This window comes from Musca autumnalis, unplaced genomic scaffold (genome assembly GCF_047663935.1).
Source record: "Musca autumnalis isolate F117 unplaced genomic scaffold, ASM4766393v1 scaffold_5, whole genome shotgun sequence".
In the NCBI taxonomy this organism is placed as follows: domain Eukaryota; kingdom Metazoa; phylum Arthropoda; class Insecta; order Diptera; family Muscidae; genus Musca; species Musca autumnalis.
In genome coordinates this window covers 206,045,044-206,061,331 of record NW_027412088.1, presented here as the reverse complement: position 1 = coordinate 206,061,331, position 16,288 = coordinate 206,045,044, and the positions used below count along the sequence as shown (strand labels likewise).

At 34.4% G+C, this 16,288-nt stretch overlaps 1 protein-coding gene across 3 annotated transcripts in view; it reads left to right on the top strand.

Moving 5' to 3' along the window:
• The window catches only part of EcR (Ecdysone receptor), a 276,657-nt gene that overhangs the window by 159,551 nt on the left and 100,818 nt on the right, over positions 1 to 16,288 (top strand). Inside the window, exon 1 of one of the 3 annotated variants that reach the window (XM_073988280.1) lies at positions 330 to 5,874. The exons of the other annotated variants lie outside the window; for them this stretch is intronic. The gene's annotated coding sequence lies outside the window, so the exon portion shown is untranslated. Of the gene's footprint in view, positions 1 to 329; positions 5,875 to 16,288 lie in introns of those variants that run through there. 3 annotated transcript variants of the gene reach the window in all.

The following is a 16,288-nucleotide window of genomic DNA, read 5'->3' as shown; positions in this document are numbered from 1 at the left end:
GCCTATAAAGTGAAATGTATTCTCTGGCTTTGTTCCCGTACTTTTTTATAGTAACACTCGTAAAAGAGAAGAAGAGAGAAAATTTGTTGTCAAACAAAAGTTTTTTCATAAAGTTCGGGAACGCAAAAATGAAAAAAAAAACGTCAAAAAAGCTGGAACAAATGTCAAAGTCGGCGTACCAGCCAATCAGACGCCGGCATCCATGTTACTATTTTTTACACGCTCAAATTTGTCGAGTAAAAAGTTTTAAAAGAGAGCGTCATTCAGCGCCATTTTTGTTTAAAGAGAAGTGAACATTTTACAACTTTTTTGTGTACGGGAACGGGGTTTCGGTTAAAATGTGTAAAAGTCGTAAAAATTGTAAAAACTTTTTAGTTCTGGAACAGAGCTTCTGGTACATTTAAATTATTACATTTTATCTGTGCTATTTCTGAAGCAACTAGCGTTTAAATTTAGCAACCCACCTCTGGCGTTAATGATTAAACTAGTGACATGAGCGGAGAGTTGAGCTGTTAGATTTGAGATTTGATCGTGACGCAATTGAAAATATTGGATAGTATAACGATGTCGTCAGCATAAAGTAAACTTTTTATATTGGTGTTAACAACGTTTACTCCTCCTGGAAGAATATCATGTAGGTAATTTAAGTACAGGGAGAACAACATTGGGCTGAGGATACAACCCTGTTTTCGCACCACATTCTACAGGAAAAAAGCTAGAAAATATAGTTCCGTCCCAGATTCTACTTTCAGAATTTTCATACATGGATTGCAGAACTCTAACAATTTTTGACGAAAGACCCATGCTAGAGAGTTTATAAAACAAACTATTTCTGGGAATGAAGTCAAAGGCCGACGAAAAGTCGACAAAGAAGGCTATGTACGGTTGTTGTTTTGATTGTTATTTTTAACTTAACTAATATAGGTACTCTCCTATATTAGTTAAGTTAAAAATATTGCCAACCGTAGAGTGATCTTTTCTGAATCCTGCCTGGAATTCACTCAAGATATTGTTCAAAGACACACAATGAGTTAGTCGGTTCAATAAAATATCACAGAAAATTTTGCAGAAGGTGTTTATAAGTGAAAGGCCTCTATAATTTGTAACAATGATCGCCTTTTTTGAACAAGGGTATAAGTATTGACCTTTTAAAAGATATTCGGATTTGTTCGTGTAGAAATATTTGATTATGAAGTACTAACATGTAGTTGTGAAAGCAAGGGGAACCATATTTGTAGAATTCATATAGAATTCCATCATCTCCAGGAGATTTATTAGGTTTCAGGTGTTTTAATACAATGCTTAACTCACATTTTTCGATTGGAGAGTCTAAAAACAGGTCAATCAAATATGGCATGCACCACCTAATTTGTTGGGCATTGTTGTCCAACAGTAATGATTGAAAATGTTGCAAAAAATCGTCAGCGCAAAGGTCGCCTTTTTTGGAGTAATACTGTTCTTTTAGCGAGTTTTACAGATTCCACCAGTCTTTACTACATTTTACCGAATCTAATTTTCTTAAAGTCTTACTGTAGTGTTCAAGCTTCCTTTGCGAACATAACTTTCGTTTTCTATTTAAGTGTGTATGACTTTTGTTATAATACTTTAAATGAAATTCCGAACACTTAGATTATCTTGAGATTATCTTGGTACCTGAGACAGTTACTATTTTTTCCATATAGTTTTTGCAGTACGTTTTGTGAAGCTATATTCCTCGGAACCGAACTGACCGTAGCACCACAGACGATCCCCCCAACATCTTCAATAATGTTTAAAAGTTTTCTCCCCTGAGAGTTAATGGTTTTGTCTTCAGAACGTCTATTCTCATTAGAGAAATCGGAGCCACGTAAAATATTTTTCTCTAACCTCTGCGCTTCACCAATATGAGCATTAAAGTCTCCAATGATACAGAAATTTTTTGGATTAAGATTCTGCAAGAACGCTTCTAATTATTCTGCATCATTTTTCCAATTAGTACAATTTAAAAATGTTGGGATAAAGTAAAATATATTAACATTAAGGTAAAAAATATTGACCTGAAGATTTATAAGTTTAAGGTTTAATTTATTCTTTATCTCTTTTTTAAAGCCGAACAAACAACAATTATATAATATGATATAATATTGTCTGTGGACAAGTCCGTACTTTCTGAGACAATGTGGGCCATTGTATTGCTCTAAAAAGCTCTAAAAACCCTTGCCAAAAGCTCTTCCAGACCTATTTCGGTTGTCTCAGCGAGTAGGTCGTTTCGCGCGTTTTCCAAACACGATTTGAGTATCCGAACGTACATCAACATCCGACAACTTCTTTGTATCCCTCCCTTACAAGAGTTAAAATTTTTCTCTACAGTGCAGTTTAAAAGGATATTTTTGTGGTTCTGATAACAACGATATTATTTTTTCGTGATCAAGTTAACGATTCCTGACGTAATGGGCGGAAAGTTCTAAAAATCCCCAGGGGGTATAACGAACATGTCTAGTGGTGAGAACACGATAGCCATCGATGGCATTGGGTCCGCCTTTGCGCATCGTAATATTTTTCTCAAATCTAAATTTGGCTTAGATCCAGTTTAAGGTCTGTCGGATCGTGTAAAAATTTAAATAGGGAAGGGTGTGATTGACAATGGGTCCACCCACCCACCTTTGAACATCTTAATATTTCTCTCAAACTTAAATTAAGTTCGAACATGGTCTATATTGGTCAACTCCTTTGAGTATCTCTCCCACAAAAGTTCAAAATTTTCATTGTTGGAAGATAGTTCTTGTCACCATGTGTACCCCGCATATTTCCTGACATACGGGGGCGGTTCGGAAACTTCTTAGCCTATCAATGAAAGAGAATAGTTAATTTTTCAAAAATATTTTTATTTTTCAATATAATCTCCTGAAACTTCAATACACTTAGTCCAACGCTTTTCTAGCAAAAATAGTTGATTAAAATAGTTTTCCTCAAGGTCTTCAAAATAGTGGTTTACAACTGTAATTGCATCTTCATTTGAGGTAAAACGCTTGTCAGCAAGGAATTTTTTTAGATTTGGAGACAAGTAAATGTCACTGGGAGCTAAATCAGGAGAATAAGGTGGGTGGTCAAGCAACTCGTACTTTAATTCGTTGATTTTAGCCATTGTTAAAACACTCTTGTGCGCTGGTGCGTTGTCTTGATGAAAAATTACTTTTTCTCGAATTTGTACATTTAATTGATCCAAAAGGTTGCAATAGTACTCTGAATTTATTGTTCTACCCTTTTGAAGATATTGATTGACTATCTTTTTTATTTAATTTAATTTTTATTGTTTTCGGATCAATTATTCATTTTTATCATTCTCGTACAAAATTATGACATTTTTGTACATTTTATAAAAATCGTGAAAGGTTTGAAAAAAAACGCCAAATTGGCCACACTATTTTTGTATCTGTGAGTTTTTTTAATCAATGTTTACCTTCTTCGTTCGTACATCCCACAGATACTCTCAAAATGAGAGGGAGAGAGCGACTGTGCCAAATGCAATTTGAGAGTGAGAATAACGAGGAGGGCCCCCATAAGTTTGTTGTTGTATTTGTGTGGTTACTTGTTTTTGCTTCTTAATTTGTCTCTTAGTGTTGTTGTTGCTCTTGCTGGCCGTCATTGTAGTCGTCGTGTAGTACGGTCGTCGTTATTGTCGGCGACGAACTGAGTTCATGACTCTGGCAATGACTGGCAATCATTGATTTAGTATTTGTTTGGACATCGACATCGTTTGTTAGCGGAGGATTTTGAATTACAGAAGACAGTGTCTCTGTGTCGTCGCCGTCGTCTTAGCGTGTACGAACCGAACGTAAAACACAAAATTGTTGCGGCTCGTTCATTTCGGCCGTGTTTTTTATTTTAATTTTTGTGATTATTGTTGGAATATCGGAATAACGCGTCCGTCTTGTCGTTGCTTTTATGAATTATTTTGTGTCTGTTAACCAAGAAAAGAAAAAAGAATTCAAAACAAGAAACGCGTTTTGAAAGAGAATTAGAAATGTTATTCGAGTTGTTTGAGTGAAATAAAGAATTGAAATTAAACATAAAGTAAGAAGAAGAAAGAATTGAAAAAAAAAGAAGAATTAGAATGAAATAAAAATGATCACACGTTTTATGTGGTGGAATACAACAACTTTGTGTTAGACTGCTGGCAGTTTCTTCGGGGTCTACGTTTTTTTACGACGTCTTCTTTGTACGTGCAGTGAAAACAAAGTGATTTTTTTGGATTTTTGTTCTGCGTTTCCAATATCAGCAGTGGCAGCATACACCGGAATACATACAAACAAACAAACACACATGCATGCATACATAAAACAACAACTGCAACAAGCAAAGAAAGCAAACAAAACAATTCATTTTTCTGGGTTTTTGTTCTTATTTCCGATCGAAATCTAAAAAGTCCAACCAAAAACGAAACAAACAAACAAAAAAGAAAAGAAGAAGAAAAAAGAAGATCATCAACAACCAACCAACCAACCAACAAAAAAAAAAAAGAAAGGCAATTTGGAATTAAAGAACGTGCACTTTTCCCCATTTCTCAATGTTTGTGTTGTGTGTACGTCAACAAAACGCCAAAAATACAAACGGAAAGAAGTGATTAGATATGTGAAATGAAAATAAAGCAGAAAAATAAAACTTATTCCAAAAAAACAACAAAGTGAAATTACAGTGGAAATTTTGTAAAATTCAGCCAAGACCTGTGGAAAAAAAAACATCCAGAGAGTGAACTCTGCAACTCTCAAACTTCTAACTCTACGCCTCACTTAAATTGGATTATAAAAATTTATCTTCGTTCTATTAGTTTGAAAATCCTGAAAAAAATAAACAAACTATCACCGACGATATTTTGGGGGAGGAAAGATAGGGAAAATTATGTGAATCTTTCTTCTTTGTTCACAAAACATTTTTGAAACTCCTTCTCCGAGAGCAAGAAATTCTCGCCTGTTTGCTCTCTCATTCCGTCTGTTTGTGAGAGCCACTGTAACCCAAAAAATTGCAATGACAACAACTATCACAACGTCTTGGTCTTCGTCTGTCTGACGGCTGGAGGTGGTGATAATTTTATGCGTCTGCTGCTAAAAATGTTTATCGTCGTTGATGTCCTTCGTTTAAGAACACAACAACAATAACAACTTCGCAAACTACCCAGTCAAGGTCTGCTGTTTGTGATTTTATTGGGATTTATGGGGGATTGTTTGGTGTGTCTGCCACTAATGGAACCAACCCAAACAAAACACCACGGCAGTGATGGTCTCAAACAGAAAAACACGGCAATAAATTTGCAATGAAAGTTAAATTTAATAAAAATTTGTTATTGTGATGATTTTTAAAGTGTAACAAAAAAACAACAATTTTTGAAAACAAGTGCAAAACAACAACAAAATTACAGAGAATATTCCCGAAAAATCTCTCCAACATTTATCTCATTATTGTATATTCCAAAACAAAAAAATCAAATCCCCAGAATTTATTTCATTGTTAAAATGTTAACCCATTTATTCTGTTGTTAAAACCTGTTGAATGCAATTAAAATAAAATTAAAAAAAAATGATGACCTGCTTGAATTTTTAAATTAACAAAAAATTAATTGTGATATATTGTATAAAAATTAAACAACAGCAACAATAATAATAAAAATAAAAATTAAAACCTACAAAACCTCCTCATCCGCGATAAAATTGAAATAAAAACCTCATCTTTAGCCAACCTCAAATGTAAAAAGAAGAAAATAAAAAACCTCAACTCTCATCACCTCAAATGGATTACAACAAGAACAACAACATTTTAGCTGTCCTGTTTCCAAAACACTAAAAAATTTTGGATTATATAGCAGAAAACAAATTACAACAACTATTTTATTAAACTAAGGTGAATATCAAATCATCAATTTGAATTTGTGCATTTTTCACTCTTAAGAAATTCTGAATGAAAAGAAAGCAATACAAACGAATTATAAAATAGTCCAACATTAAAAAAGGATTTTTGGAACAAGTCTCGTTTAGGGGCACCTCTCCGATCGGGCTGAAATTTTTACCATAGGTAGTCCTTGGGACTCTGATCACGGCTATATATATCTTTCCCGGGGGAAGCCATACTTCCCGAGATATGGGTCTTGACATTTCGGGAAAGTCCTACCATTACCACGGTGTGCCTTAACAAATTTTAATGGAAGGTGCTTACACCTCGGAAGTTTTTGCTGATTCTGAAACTACAATGCTCATAGATGAGCAATATCAAGAAACAAAAAAAAAATCGCCTGAGGGATTTTCAAATAAATCGCGATTTAAGTTCACAGTTTTAGGGGTTCTTTAGGTTTTCACGATTTTGCTTGGAAACCGCGAGTCCTATGTAAATGGCCTAAAGAGAATGTTGTAGCGGTGAAAATTCTTAACAAGATTGACCTCTATGATATTTTCGTATGTTTTACCGTTTTTGAGACATAGAAGTTCAAATTGAGACAATGCACTGACTGTATCGCCTCCTTATAAAACAATGTCATTACTGCAATTTCCCAAATTAAACTTATATATCTTGAAAATGGCACAACCTAGAAAAAAAAAATAAATCATCCAATCTTGTAGAGAATTTTCACAGCTTCAACATTTTTTTTAGTCCCATTTTCATATGACTTGCGGTTTTCCAGGAAAATCGTGAAGATTTAAGATAAAAACCTAAAAATTTGAATTGAACCTCTATATCTGAAAAACGGTAAAACCTACGAAAATATCATAAATGCCAATCTTGTGGAGAATTTTCACAGCTACAACATTTTCTTTAGACTCATTTCGATACGACTTGCGGTTTCCAAGCAAAATCGTGAAAACCTAAAAAACCCTAAAATTGTGAATTTTGATCGCGATTTATTTAAAAATCCCTCCGGCGATTTTTTCTGTTTTTTTTTTATTTTTCTTACCTATGAACATTGCTGTTTCAGAATCCGCAAGAACATCCCATGTGTAAGCGGTTTCCATTAAAAGTTAGTTAAGGGGCACTGTGCATAATATTGTTTTATAAGGGGACGATACAGTCAGTGCATTGTCCCAATTTGAACTTCCATATCTCAAAAACTGTAAAACCTACAAAAATATCATAAAGGACAATCTTGTGGAGAATTTTCTCTGCTACAACATTTTCTTTAGACCCATTTACATAGAACTCGCGGTTTCCAAGCTAAATCGTGAAAACCTAACGAACCCCTAAAAATTTAAACTTAAATCGCGATTTATTTTAAAATCCCTCCGGCGATTTTTTTTTTTGTTTCTTGATATTTCTCATCTATGAGCATTGTAGTTTCAGAATCAGCAAAAACTTCCGAGGTGTAAGCACCTTCCATTTAAATTTGTTAAGGCACACCGTGTTACTTTATTTATGGGCACCTCTCGGATCGGGCTGACATTTTCACCATAGGTAGTCCTTGGGACCCTGATCACAACTATATATATATCTTTCCCGGGGGAAGTTCATACTTCCCGAGATTTAAGTAGCCGGCCTTCGACCGGGATTTAAGACTTTCTCCTATGGACAGGAGCAAAAGTCGTAAACGCACGAGCTTTAAAATGATACCCATATTGCCCAAGTAAAAATAGTAAAATGTCAAGACCCATATCTCGGGAAGTATGTACTTCCCTAATTGAATTAATCGAGCTAATTAAAGAAGGAAATCACTTAAATTATATCGAAACTTCATAGTAATTGTGAAAATAACGCCAGAAGTAGTAGTAAATGTTTTTCATTTGGTCCTTCGAGCTCGAAGGACCAAAATGCAAAACGGCATAGGAATCGTTTGTGGGAAGAATAGTGAGAGCTTGGAATTGAGTTCACAAAATTATAATTCAAAAAAGGAAAAGTGGAGTTTCTCAATTGGTTCGTTGAAATAGATCTTTCGACATAGAGTTGAAAGTTATTTATTTCGAAATCAGGTTACTACGTTCGACAGTTATCGTTCGTACCAGCTAGTCAGACATGACTAAACTGTAAACTGTAACTGTAAACGGATTTGGTCTTGAAATGCATACGTGGGGTCTACAGTCATTATTTCGAGGAGGCAACCTCGTTTACCTTTAGGGTGAGTGGGAAAAAAGAAAACCGAATATGGTTTGTACCTGTAACTTTTTTTTGGAACTTTCGGGCAATTATTTTGCGAAGGTATAGACTTACCAAAGAAAAAAAGTTCTGCTGTTGTAATAAGAACTGCAGAACAATTCGAAATAAACTTAAAAATCCATCCACGAATTGGTCTCAACCTGTAGTTAACCCAAAATGCTTAAACTTTTGAGGGGAGGGAGCTACCGGAAGGATTAGACCGGATGTAGGTTTTGAAGAACTATTACGATGTGCAAAGTTTGGACTAAATTCAGGATTACCTTCAAGCGTTGTCTTCATGCTCACTAGTCATTTTAGCTGGTGACCATAGGCCTTTTACAGCTATAGGGTAATTATCCCATGAAGGAATGAACTTAGACCCCAAAAAAATTATAATGTCATTATATGAGCCGCGAGGACGATATGATCAACAAATTTCAAAACTATTTGAGAGATGTCTTTAAAATTTGAATTTTTAAATATTGTGTGGGGGTACCCAAATTATTTATTTGCCATCATCAAACTTCAACTTTAGTTCGAGAGAAATTTTACAATGTGCAAGTGGACCAATGTCAATCACTCCTTTCGATAGTTATCATGCCCATCTGGTATTTTAATAGGTCACCTTAGGATTTTTCTTAGGATTTTTTAGTTTTTTTTTTTTTTTTTTTTTTTGTCAGAATGCGTGGACCACGAAAACCCGTATATCGCTGTAAACTGGACCACAATATATATTTTGGTAAAATGTTTCCAATCGATCTTTGAACAGCCCTTTAACTGCACATAAACGAAAGTTATCCGAAGATTTTATCTGATATAGGACCTTCTTGGAATTTGGCTAAATCGGATACTCAATTTGTAAATTACCAAGCAAAGTGACAAAGTGATGGGCACCAGTCACTTTACTTGGTGTCTGCAGACTTTTTTAGCTTTTGGCCCATTCACTCAGGAAGTATTGAGAAGATAATCGGAGATGACTTTTCCTATAGAAAAACTTCAACGAAAGTGATTTAAAAAGAAAAAATCATCGAAGTTGACTCATACCATAAAAAAGTTTATCTGAGATAAATTTTGCTACTAAAAGTTAATCGGAGATAACTTTTCCCTATAGAAAAGTTCATGGGAGATGAGTTTTCCTTTGCAAACCTAATAGGAGATGGCTTTTCTTATAGAAAAGTTAATCAGAGATGACTTTTCCTATAGAAAAGCTAATCGGGGATAATTTTTACCACAAAAAAATTTCATGGGGGATGACTTCTTCCTGCAGAAAAAAATTTTCTGAGATGACTTTTCTTATAGAAAAAGTTCATCGGAGATTACTTTTCTATAGAAAAAATCCATCTGAAATGACTTTTTCTATAGAAAAAGTGCATCCGAGATAACTTTTTCTACAGAAAAAGTTCATCCGAGATGAATTTTCGTATGGAAAAGTTCATCCGTGATGACTGTTTGTTTAGAGAAGTACATTGAAGATGACTTTTCCTTTGGAAAAGTTCATCGGAGATGATTTTTCCTATAGAAATGTTCATCGGAGATGATTTTTCCCATAGAAAAGTTCATCGGAGATGACTTTTCCTATAGAAAAGTTCATCCGTGATGACTTTTCGTATAGAAAAAGTTCATCCGTGATGACTTTTCGTATAGAAAAAGTTGATACGTGATGACTTTTCGTATTGAAAAGTTCATCCGTGATGACTTTTCGTATTGAAAAGTTCATCCGTGATGACTTTTCGTATTGAAAACTTCATCCGTGATGACTTTTCGTATAGAAAAGTTCATCCTTGATGATTTTTCGTATAGAAAAGTTCATTCGTGATGACTCTTTCTTTAGAGAAGTTCATCGCAGATAACTTCCTATAGAAAAGTTCATCGGAGATGACTTTTCCAATAGAAAAGTTCATCGCAAATGATTTTTCCTATCGAATAGATCATCGCAGATGACTTTTCCTATAGAAAAGTTCAGCGCAGATGACTTTTTCCTATAGAAAAGTTCATCGGAGATGACTTTTCCTATAGAAAAGTTCATCGGAGATGACTTTTCCTATAGAAAAGTTCATCGGAGATGACTTTTCCTATAGAAAAGTTCATCGGAGATGACTTTTCCTATAGAAAAGTTCATCGGAGATGACTTTTCCTATAGAAAGGTTAAGCGAAGATGACTTTTCCTATAAAAGTTCATCGGAGATGATCTTTCCTACAGAAAAGTTTATCGAAGATGACTTTTCCTATAAAAATTCATCGGAGATGATCTTTCCTATAGAAAGGTTAATCGAAGATGACTTTTCCTATAGAAAAGTTCATCGGAGATGACTTTTCCTATAGAAAAGTTCATCGGAGATGACTTTTCCTATAGAAAAGTTCATCGGAGATGACTTTTCCTATAGAAAAGTTCATCGGAGATGACTTTTCCTATAGAAAAGTTCATCGGAGATGATTTTTCCTATAGAAAAGTTCATCGGAGATGACTTTTCCTATAGAAAAGTTCATCGGAGATGACTTTTCCTATAGAAAAGTTCATCGGAGATGACTTTTCCTATAGAAAAGTTCATCGGAGATGACTTTTCCTATAGAAAGGTTAAGCGAAGATGACTTTTCCTATAAAAGTTCATCGGAGATGATCTTTCCTACAGAAAAGTTCATCGAAGATGACTTTTCCTATAAAAATTCATCGGAGATGATCTTTCCTATAGAAAGGTTAATCGAAGATGACTTTTCCTATAGAAAAGTTCATCGGAGATGACTTTTCCTATAGAAAAGTTCATCGGAGATGACTTTTCCTATAGAAAAGTTCATCGGAGATGACTTTTCCTATAGAAAAGTTCATCGGAGATGACTTTTCCTATAGAAAAGTTCATCGGAAATGACTTTTCCTATAGAAAAGTTCATCGGAGATGACTTTTCCTATAGAAAACTTCATCGGAGATGACTTTTCCTATAGAAAAGTTCATCGGAGATGACTTTTCCTATAGAAAAGTTCATCGGGGATGATTTTTCCTATAGAAAGGTTAATTGGAGATGACTTTTCCTATAGAAAAGTTCATCGGAGAAGATGTTTCCAATAGAAAAGATAATTTTTCCTATAGAAAGGTTCATCGGAGATGATTTTTCGTATAGGAAAGTTCATCCGTAATGACTCTTCCTTTGGAGAAGTACATAGGAGATGACTTTTCCTATAGAAAGTTTCATCGAAGATGACTTTTCCTGTAGAAAGTTTCATCGAAATTGCTTTTTCTATAAAAAATTCATCGGAGATGACGTTTCCTATAGAAAAGTCAGATGACTTTTCCTATAGAAAAGTTCATAGCAGATGACTTTTCCTATAGAAAACTCCATCGCAGATTACTTTTCCTATAGAAAAGTTCGTCACAGATGACTTTTCCTATAGAAAAGTTCATCGGAGATGATTTTTCCCATAGAAAAGTTAATTCGAGATGCCTTTCCCTATAGAAAGGTTCAACGGAGATGACTTTTCGTATAGAACAGTTCATCCGTAATGACTTTTCGTATAGAAAAGTTCATCCGTGATGACTTTTCGTATAGAAAAGTTCATCCGTGATGACTTTTCGTATAGAAAAGTTCATCCGTGATGACTTTTCGTATAGAAAAGTTCATCCGTGATGACTTTTCGTATAGAAAACTTCATCCGTGATGACTTTTCGTATAGAAAACTTCATCCGTGATGACTTTTCGTTGGAGATGACATTTCCTATAGAAAAGTTCATCGCTGAAAACTTTTCCCATCGAAAAGTTCATCGCTGAAGACTTTCCCTTAGAAAAGTTCATCGGAGATAACTTTTCCTGTAGAAATGTTTATCGGAGATGACTTTTCCTATAGGAAATGTTTACCGAAGATCAGATTTGTTTTCCTATAGACAAGTTCATTGGCGATGGCTCTTCCTTTGGTTAAGTTGAATTAACATTCAACAAAGTTCACCGGAGATGAGTTTTCCCATAGAAAAAATCATTGGCGATGACTTTTCCTATAGGTAATGTTCATCGGAGATGAATTTTCTTATAGAAAAGTTGATCGGAGATAAATTTTCCCATAGGAAAAATCATTAGAGATGAATTTTCCTATAGAAAAGTTCATTAGCGATTATTTTTTCTATAGAGAAGTTCATCTGAGATGACTTTTCCTATAAAAAAGTTCATCGGAGTTGAAAAATTCATCGCTGATGAAGGAAAGGAAAATTTCATCGGTGATGACTTTTGTAAAAGAAAAGTTTATCGGAGACGACTATTTCTTTAAAAAAATGTTTGTTATGTTTTTCCTATAAAATAGTTCAGCGGGATTGACTTTTTCTTTAGAAAAGATCAGCGAAGATGACATTTCCTTTAGAAAAGATCATCGGAGAAGACTTTTCCTATAAAAAAAGTTCTTCGAAGATGAATTTTCCTATAGAAAAGTTCATCGAATATGACTTTTCTTATAGAAAATTTATTGGGATATGACTTTTCCTACAGAAAAGTTCATCGGAGATGTCTGATTAATCACGATTCGATTAATAACCTTGTACAACAACAACAATATCCAATTTATTAACATCTCTAAGGGTGGCCAGTCAATATATTTTAAAATCTCCTTAAAATTTATGAGAATTTTATGTTGCCATTTCACACCTTGAATAAACATCCTTTATGGGCAATTCGCGAAATTTTGTATGAGTCTTTCAGTCATAAATCACCCGAAATGCAACTTTTTATTAATTTGCTTTGGATTTTAACTGTCGTACAAATATAAATTCGTAAATATTTACTAAGAAATATCCCCCCAAGAAGAACTAAGGATTTTCTTCTTTAATGTGCGTGAGGATGACAAAGAACTGGAAAGCAATACCACTCCCAAATTTTATCAGACTTCTGCTAAACTTTGTTGGCATGAAAACAAATACGTTGCGGCCTGTTGATATACATTATGAGCAGCCCTGCATTGAACCTCTCCCTATTATGCTCCATCCAAAACAAAAATCCATGCAGCCTACATTTTTTTTTTGTTAATATCAACAAAACGAAAATCTGTTTCATGCTAATTTATTGTGGATCCCCCCGCTTTTGAGTCCCAAGCTGCTCGTGCTCAATGTCAAAAAAATTGACACCTCATATATACACAACAATCATGCACATACACACACACTCACACTTGCTTACCAACATTCTCACATAAAATGTGCATGCAGGTGACAATGACCTCTCTCATACTACCTCGGCACTACTACTCTCTGTTATTTTTTGCTTAGTTAGCCTGCCACTGCTAGTGTTGTTGTTGTTGTTTTTGTTGAGATTGTTTATTTGATTCGTTGCTCAGGCGGCTCAGGTAATTTGAAAATGCGATTTGTCATCATTAAAACAACAACAGCAACAACACCAACTACAACAACATTAAAGGTTCGCATACCAGGCTTCAAGCTTGGCTGACTATCTCTGACTGACTAAATTGACAAAATTTCTGTTTTGTTGTTTCTTCTTCTTATTGTTATTGTTGTGCATCAAATTTCTCCCATGTTAAAGAATGGGTGAATTCAACATTATCCGATGAATATTTTTATAGGAAACCCCATCCCGGATGAACTTTAATGTAAGAAAAGTCATCCCGAATGAACTTCTCTATGGGAAAAATCATCACCGACCAACGTTTCTATAGGAAAAGTAAACTCCGATTAAATTTTCTTTACGAAAATCAATGTCCGCTGAACTCTTCTAAAGGAAGTCATTCTGGATGAACTTTCCTTTAGAGAAATTCATGGACTTCTTTAAATGGAAAGTCATCTCCGATGAACTTTTCTTAGAAAAATTCATCCCGGATGAACTTTTCTATAAGAAATGTCAAGTCCCGTGAACTTTTCTTTGCGAAAATTCATCACCGTAAGCGTTTCTATAGGAAGAGTATCCCGAATGAACTTTACTATAGGAGAAGTCATCTCCAATGAACTTTACTATAGGAGAAGTCATCTACGACAATATTTTATATAGGAAAAGTCATTTCCAATGAACTTCACTATAGGAAAAGTCCTATCCGATGAGCTTTTCGGAAACATCCTCTTCTAGAAAGTCTTTTCCTGCTAGTCTTTGGCGCATGTCATCACTTAGTGCAATAATCAAATAATTAGTCCCATTTCCATTACTCTTGACATTTTAAAATGCAACAGGTTTTCAAGTTTAAATCTCACTTAAATAGCCATTTCCAACTCCTGCCATAAGACAGACAAAACATTAATTTCAAAATTTCGTTGTTGAATATTTGTTTTTGAGTGGAATTGTTAAATGCGTCACAGCAATAATTTTTGTCAAATTGCAAAATAATGCACATTTTTTGTTGTTGTTGGTGTTGTATTTTTCATTGTATTTGTTGTTACTGTAGATGTTGATAATATGCTTTAGGCTGTTGTTGTTGTTGCTTCTTTTGTTTAACGGACTGATTACTGTCAGTCAATCTGTGTTCTGTTGTTCTCAACGCTGCTGGTGTTCTGCTGCTCCTGATAAATTCGCAAATTATTTTCATTTTTTCTACGTATTTTTTTTTTGCACTTTTCATTTCGCACAAATCAAGGTCACTTTTGGTCGGTCGGTTGCCGCTGGTTTTTTTTCTTCTTCTTTTTTTGGGTTATAGATAAAGACAATTGAAACAAAACAAATGAAAACAGCAGGAGAAAGAACAGCAGTGGCAGTGGCTCATTTAATAAAACATTAAAAATTTAGCAGAAGAAGAAGAAGCAGCAGAACAGCAACAAGTGAAACAAAATCATCATCATTTATGTCCCATTAAATATTTTCGCAATTTTGTGGGTAATTTGAAAAAAAAATGTCTCGGAATGTGCATGGAATGAATAATGATAAGCAATGAACTTGGAGATTGACAGATGGTTTTTAGTGGATTATATGAAGTAAAAGATTAGTCCCAGAAATTCCAGAGAACTTCTATGGAAGCATAAAGCATGGAATTACTTGTGCAACATAGCATGAACAAAATAATTGCTGATGAACTTTTATATAGAAAAGTCATCCCTGATGAACTCCGGATAAACTTTTCTATAGAAAATGTCATCTCCGATCCCGGATGAACTTTTCTATAGGAAAAGTCATCCCGGATGAACTTTTCTATAGGAAAAGTCATCCCGGATGAACTTTTCTATAGGAAAAGTCATCCCGGATGAACTTTTCTATAGGAAAAGTCATCCCGGATGAACTTTTCTATAGGAAAAGTCATCCCGGATGAACTTTTCTATAGGAAAAGTCATCCCGGATGAACTTTTCTATAGGAATAGTCATCCCGGATGAACTTTTCTATAGGAATAGTCATCCCGGATGAACTTTTCTATAGGAAAAGTCATCCCGGATGAACTTTTCTATAGGAAAAGTCATCCCGGATGAACTTTTCTATAGGAAAAGTCATCCCGGATGAACTTTTCTATAGGAAAAGTCATCCCGGATGAACTTTTCTATAGGAAAAGTCATCCCGGATGAACTTTTCTATAGGAAAAGTCATCTTCGATAAACTTTTCTATAGGAAAAGTCATCTTCGATGAACTTTTCTATAGGAAAAGTCATCTCCGATGAACTTTTCTATAGGAAAAGTCATCTCCGATGAACTTTTCTATAGGAAAAGTCATCTCCGATGAACTTTTCCATGCAAAAAGTCATCTTCGATGAACTTTTCCATAAGAAAAGTCATCTGCGATGAACTTTTCTATAGGAAAAGTCATCTGCGATGAACTTTTCTATAAGAAAAGTCATCTGCGATGAACTTTTCTATAAGAAAAGTCATCTGCGATGAACTTTTCTATAAGAAAAGTCATCTGCGATGAACTTTTCTATAAGAAAAGTAATCTCGGATGAACTTTTCAATAGGAAAAGTCATCTGCGATTAACTTTTCTATAAGAAGTCATCTGCGATGTACTTTTCTATACGAAAAGCCATCTTCGATGAACTTTTCTATGAGAAAAATCATCTTCGAGGAACTTTTCTATAGGAAAAGTCATCTACGAGGAACTTTTCTATAGGAAAAGTCATCTTCTGATTAATCTGATTAACTTTTCTATAAGAAAAGTCATCTTTGATGAACTTTTCTATAAGAAAAGTCATCTTTGATGAACTTTTCTATAAGAAAAGTCATCTTTGATGACTTCATCGTCGATGAACTTTTCTATAAGAAATGTCATCTTCGATGAATTTTCTATAAGAAAAGTCATCTCGGATGAACTT